This window comes from Trichosurus vulpecula, chromosome 2 (assembly GCF_011100635.1).
Source record: "Trichosurus vulpecula isolate mTriVul1 chromosome 2, mTriVul1.pri, whole genome shotgun sequence".
Classification (NCBI taxonomy): Eukaryota; Metazoa; Chordata; class Mammalia; order Diprotodontia; family Phalangeridae; genus Trichosurus; species Trichosurus vulpecula.
The window spans coordinates 363,855,196-363,864,658 of NC_050574.1; positions in this window are offsets into that span (position 1 = coordinate 363,855,196).

Below are 9,463 nucleotides of genomic sequence, written 5' to 3' on the forward strand. Positions count from 1 at the left end.
AGATTATTCCAGGCATGGGAAACAGGCAGTGAAAATGGAGTCAGGAGAGAGAGTGTATTGTGCAGGGAACAGCAAGGAGGCCGGTGTCACTGAATCCCCAAGGAGGCAGTGAGAAGTAAGATGAAAGGGGGTGAGGAAGTATGAAGGTCTTTGAATGCTGGAGGATGGCATATTTGATCATGGAGGGGAAAAGGAGCTACTGGAGTTTCCTGAATGGGGGAAAGAGGGTGATATGGTCAGATCTTCACAGGAAGATCATTGACAGCTGAGTGGAGAATGCAATGGGGAGACCTGAAGCAGGGAGACCAACCAATAGGCTATTGCACTAGTCCAAGTCTGAGGAGAGAAGTGTCTGCACAGTGTTGGTTGTTGCCTTGAAGACGACCAAAATGACACCACTATGCTAGAGTCACATTACATTGTGTCCAACTGTGGCTGATCGGAGTAACACGAGTTCGGAATGAATGTTCTGTCACAGGTTGGGCACAATTAGTCTGTGTGAAAATTTGGGGTGGATTCTCTAAATTTGCACATCTCAAGTTTATTTTGCACTATTTCAATTCTGTTTTGCTCACAGGGCACAGTACCTTCTCTGATGACGGCACACCACGTCGATCAGTCCTGTGCCAGGATTTCCCATGTTACACAATCAATTCTAAAGTTCTTGAGAGCGTCCTTGTCTTCTGACCACCATGCGAACGCTAGCCTTGTGTACGTTCTCCATAAAAGTCTTTTTGGCAAGCGTACATTTTGCATTTGAACATGGTCAGCCCATCGGAGTTGCACTCTGAAGCAGAGTTTGAATGCCTGGCAGTTTAGTTAGAGTAAGGACCTCAGTGTCTCATATCTTATCCTGACCGGTGATCTTCAGAAATCTTCCCAAGACAATTCAAATGGAATTCAGTTTCCTGGCATGGTGTGCTGGTATAACATCCAGGTATCACAGGTGTGCAATGAGGTCAGCACAATGCCTCCAAAGACTGTCAGTTTGGTAGTCAATCTAACACCTCTTGTAAGAAACAGAGGAAGCGGTATTTTTTTCAGAAGGTCATAAGCCCCAGATTAACAGGATGATTGGAACCAGCTAGAACTGGTTCTGTGGTTAGGACATCTCCAGGTCAGTCAAAAGTCACAACTAAAAGGCAAAAGCTTATGCTTAAAGATCTTATGAATATTATCTCCCCCGCTGTGGGTGGAGCCAAGACTTATTTGAATGCACATACAATGCACGTAAGGGTGGGGGGGGGGAGGCATGTTAAGGGGACTAGAATGAAAAAGTCGGATAGGGAAATTGTACATTTCTGAGTACCAACCAATGGGAAAGGAGGGAGGGATGGGGATAAAAGTGCTATTGCTCATCACCAGGGGTGTGCCTCTTCGTAGGGCAGCAGGGTTTACAACCTCGCATTGAAAGCTTTCCTGGCTTCAATAAGAGTGTTGTTCTAGAGCAAGTGACTTTCTCACACTCTTCTCCCACACTTTCCTTCGGAGCCTCTCAAACACTGCGCTAGCATCAGTGCAGTAGCTGACCTTGATGCTGTGTTCATCCTCATTAAAAGCATTTGACAACATGGCTGAAAACATGCTAAAAAGCAGCCCTGAAAAGGACTCAGCAGCCTTCACACCAGAGATACTAGTCTTCCCTGATGACACCCTACACCCCATCTGCACAGAGTAGTGTTAGCGTCAGTGAGAAGGGGGCATATGAGAAATGTTACAAAGGTAAAACCTACAGGCTTTGGCAACAGATTGGATACAGGTGAGGGGAAGGGGAAGGGAGAGAGGAGTCAAAGATGACAGCTAGTTTATGAGTTTGAGGGACTGAAAAACTGATGGTACCCCCAAATTGATAGGAAAGTCTGGAAAGGGGGAGGATTTAGGGAAAAAGATAGTGAATTGCTTTAGACACATTCAGTTTAAGACATCTATGAGCTATCCATTGAAAGGTCTAAGACATTTGAAGATTCAAGTCCAGAGGTTAAGAGAGAGGTTAGGGATGGATATGTAGATCTGAGACTCATCAACATAGAGATGATAACTGAAACCATGGAAGCTGATGAAATCACCAAGTAAAATAATATAGCGGAAGAAGAAAAGAAGGTCCAGGACAGAGCCCTGGGGGGGAAACCTACCGTCAGTGGAAGTGACCAGGATGAAGGTGCAACAAATGAGACAGATAAGCCATCAGATAGGTAAGAGAACCAAGAAAGTAATGTCAGAAAAACCTAAAGAGAAGGTATCAAGGAGAACAGGGCGATCAACTGCTGCAGAGCTCAAGAAGGATGACTGAAAAAAAAAAGGTCATTAGATTTGGGAATTAAGATGCCATTGACAACTATAAGGAGAGAAATTTTGGTTGACTGAGGAAGTTGGAAGTGAGACTATAGAGAGCTATTAGGGATGAACTAAGGAAGTGAAGGTTTTTTGAGAATGGGAAGACAGGCATATTTGTAGGCAGCAGGAAAGCAGTCAGTAGACCAGGAGAGATTGTAGAAAAGTGAGAGTTGGTGTGGTGGAGGGGGATATCTGGTGGAGAAGACAGGATGGAAGATTACAATCTGTACCCCACGGCTCTACTCACCAGCCCTTTTAAGTCTCCAAACCAAAATACTCCCTCTCTGGCCACTATTCCCCATTATGTGTTGTCTCTTCCTATTAGAATATAAGCTTCTTGAGGACAAGGAATTCTTTAAAATTTTGATTGTGGATCCTCACTACTTTCTACAACACTTGGTACATATAAGTACTTAATAAGTGTTCCTCCACTCATTTGTTTTAAATTTCTAAGGCATTTACAACCATCACTAATTTTTATAATGGTTATATACTGCCCCTATTACTTAGACACAGTGTTATATGTGCATAATTGGTCCCAGGGTAAATGGTTACTAAATGACTGAATTTCTTATTACTACAGTACAAGAAAAAACTCAGTACTCTATACTTTTTGCAAAACTGTGTCACAGTTTAATAATTATCTTAAAGTACTGCTGGAGAGAAATAAAAGGCAGTTAGTTTCCTGTTGAAACTGTGACCCAAGCCATGTGGACTTTCAATATGCTCAGAATTGAACAAAGAGGTGAAGATATTTCAATCCCCAATTCAGTCATGACAAAAAAAAAAAAGAAGTCTTTCTAATCAAAATCCCTCCATGAACTTGATTCTAGTCTAGGAATTCATTAATCAATGCAGTTAATTAGAATTTAAGTGCCTATGACATGGCAATCACTGGCTAAAGCCTAGGATTATAAAAAAAGGCAAAATCCAGTCCCTGCTGTCAAGGAATCAAGTCTAATAATTATTTGATATGAGTTAAATCAAGAACTAGGTTGTTTCTTTTGAATTTGTTTTTATTAGAATTTTGAATATTTTTCTCATCTTGGTGAGATCAAGGACTGAAATATAATAACATTTTCTATAAGTGGGAGTTTACTATGCTTCTACATTTTATGTATGATTTCCACTTAATGAATACAGATTATAGAGCTTTTTGTCAGGTACTCCTCTTTCCTGAAGTTGTTGCTTGAGTAGACATTCAGGTCAGGGGTGAATGCTTATCAAGTCAATGAACAAACATTTACTCAGTGCTTGTGTGGAAGGTCCACCATTTAGGGGTGGATTTTGGAAAAGAAGTGAGGTTCCTGTTTTTGAGGGTATCATAGGATATTTATGGAGATGAGTGATACAAAAAGCTGATAAACTGAAGTAGATTACTGTCAAATGACTGCATAAACCCTACTATAGAAATTCATAAGACAGAAATAATTGTGAGGTACAGTGCTTCATGGAAGATTTAAAGGATGGGTAGGAATCCAGGCAATCAGAAAGGGGTTGGGGAGGACAGACAGACATTCCAGGGCCAGGGAAATAAAAACAAAGCTGAGAATACACTTTCCCTCATTAGTCAGTTGGTCAATAAGCATTAAGCGCCTCCTGTGTTGCTAGACACTGTGCTAAGCACTGACGATACAAAAAGAGGTAAAAGACAGTTCCTGAGCTCCTTAAAGAGCTCACTATCACATAGGGGAGACAAGCAAACATATGCATACAGACGAGTATTATACAAGGTAAACAGGAAACAACTGAGATGGAACACACTAGAATTCCTGTAGAAAAAGGGATTTTAAACTTAAAGGCAGCCAAGGAAGTCAGTAGGCAACTCTTGGGAATAGGAGGATGCTGGTCCTATTAACAGCAACAGGGAAGATGGGGGTGGGGGGGGGTGGTTTAGAAGGAAAGATAATAAGCTCAATTTTGTTCACATTGAGTTTAAGAAGCCTAGTGGACGTCCAGTTCAAGCTATTTGAAAAAGTGGAGGCACCTATTGTGGATGGCCTTTTCAAGGAGTTTAGCCACAAAGGGCAGACAAGATATAGAATGATAGTTATCAGAGATGGAAGGATCAAGTGAAAGTTTTTTTGAGGATGGGAGAGATAGGATAAGGAAGTATTCAGTAGAAAGAGATTTGAAATAAATAGGAGAGTGGGAATGTCTGTTGGAGGAGACAGGATGGAATGGAATTGCTTCTGCAGGTAGAGGAGTTCACCTTGATTAAGGAATAAAGCTACCTCTCCATGTGAGACAGAAACGGAAGAGATAGTGGCAGAGGGCATCTGAGTAATATGAAGAGAGGAAAAGAGGGAGCTCATGGTGAATGGCCTCCATTTATTCTGCAAAATATGAGGCAAGGTTCTCAGGTGAGGAAGTATGGGAGAGGGGAAGCCATAGGTTATTTGAGAAGGGATGAAAAGATTTAGAAAACCTATGGTAGAGAAGGAGATTGTGAGTTGATAAGGAGAGTGTATTAAGATTGCCCAATGTCAGTGAGTGTGCATTAAGTTTGTGTAAGGAGGGCCCAGTATGAATGGTTGTGTGATTTTCTCCACTTTAGTTCATTAGCACATGTGTGGGAGTAAAGGCAACAGATGGTGGGAGTCATCCAAGACTGAGACTTGGAAGGGTGAAATCAGTGACATAAGAGGGCTGGGGATGTAAGAGGCCACTGTAGAGTTGAACTGATTCACCAAGTGGTCAAGATAGGGAAAAGAGAAGAGAGTGCCCAAAATCGGGAGATGGCCTGGGAGAGAATGGAGGAGTGTTAAGGTATTGGAGGTCATAGTAGGAACAAAGAATTAGAGTATTTAGAAAGGGAATGCAGAGGGAGTGGTGGAAGGCCAAGTAAGAAGACTTCTGATTTAACGCAGAGATGGTGCATTTGTGAGTGAAGCCGAGATCAAAGATACGACCATCTTCATGTGTGGCTGAGGTGGGGAGGTACAGGTCATGGGAAATAAGGTTGAAGAATTGAAGTCCCCCAGTATGAAAGCAGGATTTGAAGAAAGAAAAACTGAGTCAAGTTGTTAAGGAATGAAGGGGAGTGACCTGGAGATTTGCAGACAACAGTTGCCAGGATTTTGATTTGGTGCTAGATATGAATTGCATAAACCTCAAAGGAAGAAACGTTACCAAGTGAAAGAGGTACAGGGAAAACCTGGAAGTGGCAATGGGGAACAGGAAGGATTACAACCAATGAGCCAAAGAGAATGAGTGAAGGTGCAGCCAGCAAATGAAAGAGCAGCAGGGAAGCTACATCAACTAATATCTTCTCCTTTTTTCACACTATTTCCCTTCAGGAATTTTATGTTCTAACCAAACTACAGTAATAGCTACTCCCCAAATAAGACATGGTTTCTCCGGTCAGTGAAACAATCTTTCCCCTATGTTTCCAAGGCACTTACTCCTCATCCTGGCCTTTCAGAACCATTCTAACTGAGGTGCTAATCTCCTCTGTGAGGCTTTTTCTGATGTCCTAGAAGAGTGGTGTCAAACTCAAATAGAAACAGGTACCTACTGACTTAGAATACTAGATTAACATTGTATTGCTTTTAACTTATTTTGTTAAACATTTCCCAATTACATTTAATGTGGTTGGGGCCTATTTTCCAGTTCCCTGGCTTCTGATAGTAGCCTCAAGTTTGACCCTTAAGTCTTAGAGCACTTTTTTCTGAGGCTTTTACCCCTCATCAATCTCTATGTCCTATTTTATTTATCTGGGTCAGAGTCTGAGTCCATAAACATTTATTAAACATCTACTAAGTTCCAGGCTGTGCTAAGCACTAAGGATACAAAGAAAAGCATAAGGCAGTCCCTGCCCTCAAGGAGCTCACAATCTAATACAGGAGGCAACACAGAAAAGCAAGCTAAAGGGGGTGAGGAGTTTGCCCTGAAATAGGCATGATGAAATTATGTAGCTAGGTTGGGAAATGATCTCAGGATGTGCTTCTGAGTTGATTTCACCTTGCAGAACATTAACTTTCTGGAGATCATAAAGTCCAAAAGAGTAGCTGGGTGGAAAATGATCCTTAAATAGTGGAAAATTTGGGAGGGACTGTCCAATGACCATCTTCCACCCCTTTCAATAAGAGGGAGGGAGGGAGGACCACAGGGGCAGGGGGTGCTGAAGAGGTGTTTCCAACTTGATTTCATTTTGCAGAAGGAAGAGTTTCTAGAGATGATGATAGTTCAGAAAAGTAGGCAGGAGAGAAATGAATACAGACAGGTTTTCCAAATTTCAAAAGTGCGCTAGACTAGGAGTCAGAAGGCCTAGATTCTAGTTTCAGCTCAGTTACTTAGTGTTACTTATGACCATTCTCGTGCTTGAATTTCCTCAGCTCTCAAACGGAGATGATACCTACTTCACATATGGGTACATGTATCCTCCCCTCTCTCCCCTAAAATGCAATCTCCCATAATGCACTGCATATAGCAGGCACTTAAATTTTTAACTATATGAAGTCCAGGGAACTGGATTTACCTCTCTGACTAAAGTAGAGTTTACACAGAAAAACTCTGAGAAATAAGGATGAAAAGGAATACTGAGGCTAGATCCAAAAGGACCTTGAATACTAGGCTGAGTTAAGATTTTTTTAATAAGGGAAAAACAATTAAAACATCATTTTAGTTCATCTCCCTCAGTGGTGTTGGTGGACTGAAGTGGCAAAGATTAAAAACTAGTAAGAACATGTCAAGAGATTACTGCAGTAGTCCAAGACTGAGAGGAAAAGAATTGAGGAAGAAAAATCAATAGCATGTCATAATCAGTTCTGGCAGACCAAGGAACTATTCAAGAGAGGATATCCATATTTGAAACTTGAGAACCTGAGAGAATGATAGCAACATTTAACAAGGTGCTGAAGGCCAAAACAACCAAACATTTATTAAATACCTACCTTGGGGTAGGCACTGGAGATACTGATTTGGGGGGAGTTCAGTCTAAAGCATGCCATGCCTAGGTGATGGTAGAACACTCAAATAGAAATGCCCATCATTTATAGTTTCTTCCTTAATGTATCTTTTAAACTGATGTTGGTAAATAGCTGCTAACAATTTCTATTAACATGACATTTGATTTTAGTAATTTCTTTAACCAACATTTTTTCCTAGAAATAACTAACCTGAATGAATAATTTAATTTCTTTCGATTCAAGTAGAATTTTATTCAAAAGAGCTCTCACTTTCTTTATCTTACTACAAAACTAGCATTTTATTTTCCAGGTTAGAAGGCAGGAGCTAATTAGAGCAAAGTGGCAAGACCTCTAACTTCAAAATTCCTTTGAAATGGTCTACTTTTGTTCAATTATACCAAACTATAATCCTACTAAACCCAGATTTTTGGAAACCTATGGAACATATGCCACTAGTTTAAAGGGGGCACCTGGCAAGAGAAAATGGATTTATCAATGCAAACCCATCATTATCAATATGGAGAAAACAACTCACAACACATGCTTTTTTATGACAGGGTTAGTAAAAGAATTTCTCTATACAAATTATTAGTGTGTGTATGCATGTGTATATTAGTGTATGTAATGTATATACACACACTATTATATATGTGTACACATGTACACATGCATATACATACACACAAATCATTTGTATAAAGGAACACTGCTACAAGCTCATGTGTGTGCATGTCTGTATATGAAAACCCATACATGCAAAAATATTTACAGCAGCTATTTTGTAGTGGCAAAAAAGTGAAAACTAAGGGAGGGTGCCCAAACTGAGGAAAAGCTAAATAAATTATAGCAGATGAATGTAATGGAATTGTGTTGTAAGAAATGGCAAAAGGCACTGTTTCAGAGAAATTTAGGAAGACTTATATGAATCGATGAAGAAATTAACAGAACTAGACCAAATTTATTCAATAACAAAAAAAAAAAATGAAGACAATCATGGTTGACCAACCATGATTTCAGAAGACTAATAAAACATGCTACCCATCTCTGGACAGAGAGATGATGGACTCAAGAGGCAAGATGAGACATATTTTTAGACATGGCCAATGTGGGAATTTGTTTTGCTTGACTATGCATATTTGGGTCTTTTTTTTCTTTTTTAATACATTTTATTTTTTCCTACTGATAGGAGAAATAAATTTAAGAATGAACCTAGTACCCTTCTTAAAAGATGAAGGTCAGTTTTCAATTGGATAGTTTGACTCAGTAAAAGTACTATGAATGAAATGTTTGTAAAATGTATGCATATTTGTTACAAGAGTTTTGTTTTTATTTTTTTTCCACTGGGAGGCAAAGTGGGAAGGAGAAAACAAATGCTTGCTAATTAAAAAAAATTAGAGATACTTTAGATTTTTCAGCATTATCTTTCAAATATTTCAAACCCACTAAAGACCTATTCTATTAATTATTAAAAAGCAGACTGGATTTTCTCTTTATCTGTTATTCTGGTTTGGAATTACTTTCCCCTCCCCCCCCACAATACTTTGTTTTCTATGCAGCAACGCAGCATAAGAGTAGATTGGTGTGGTCAACAGGGTACTGCACTGAGAAGTCAGGAAGACCTGGATTCAAATTCCACCTTAAATATGTATTAGCTTTGTAACTATGGGCAAGTCATTTACCCCTCATCCATTTTACTCTTTGGTAAAATGTGGTAATGGGTTAGACTTGATGGCCTTTAAAGCCATTCCTTCCTAATTTGAAATCTATTATCTTATAATATGCAGAATTAATTTGGGCATGCTATGCACTGACGTGATCACCACCAAAACAACACATGGACCTTGGGCCCCTCAGGGTACATGGTTTGGGGGTATTTCTGGATTAACCTGGGGACTCTTTTGCACAAGTTAAATTTTGCTTGGAGGTCTAGAATTTATGTCAAAAGCTGTAACTAAACTAGTAAATGTTATGTTTTTCTATGTCAACAAAAAAATAATAATTTTATAGTACCTATAACCTAAAAATTCATTCTACTAGAGGAAGCCCAGGAGTTTTAATTAATCTAAAAAACTTAACAGGAAAGAAGTGTAATGTCTTCTGGAAGAACAAGTTATGAGCAAATTGTACTAGTTTATTTACAGTTGTAATTTAAAAACAGTAACACAAACATTTTTACATTATGGAAAAAATCCCATGGCTGAATTTGGCAAAAGTCAAAG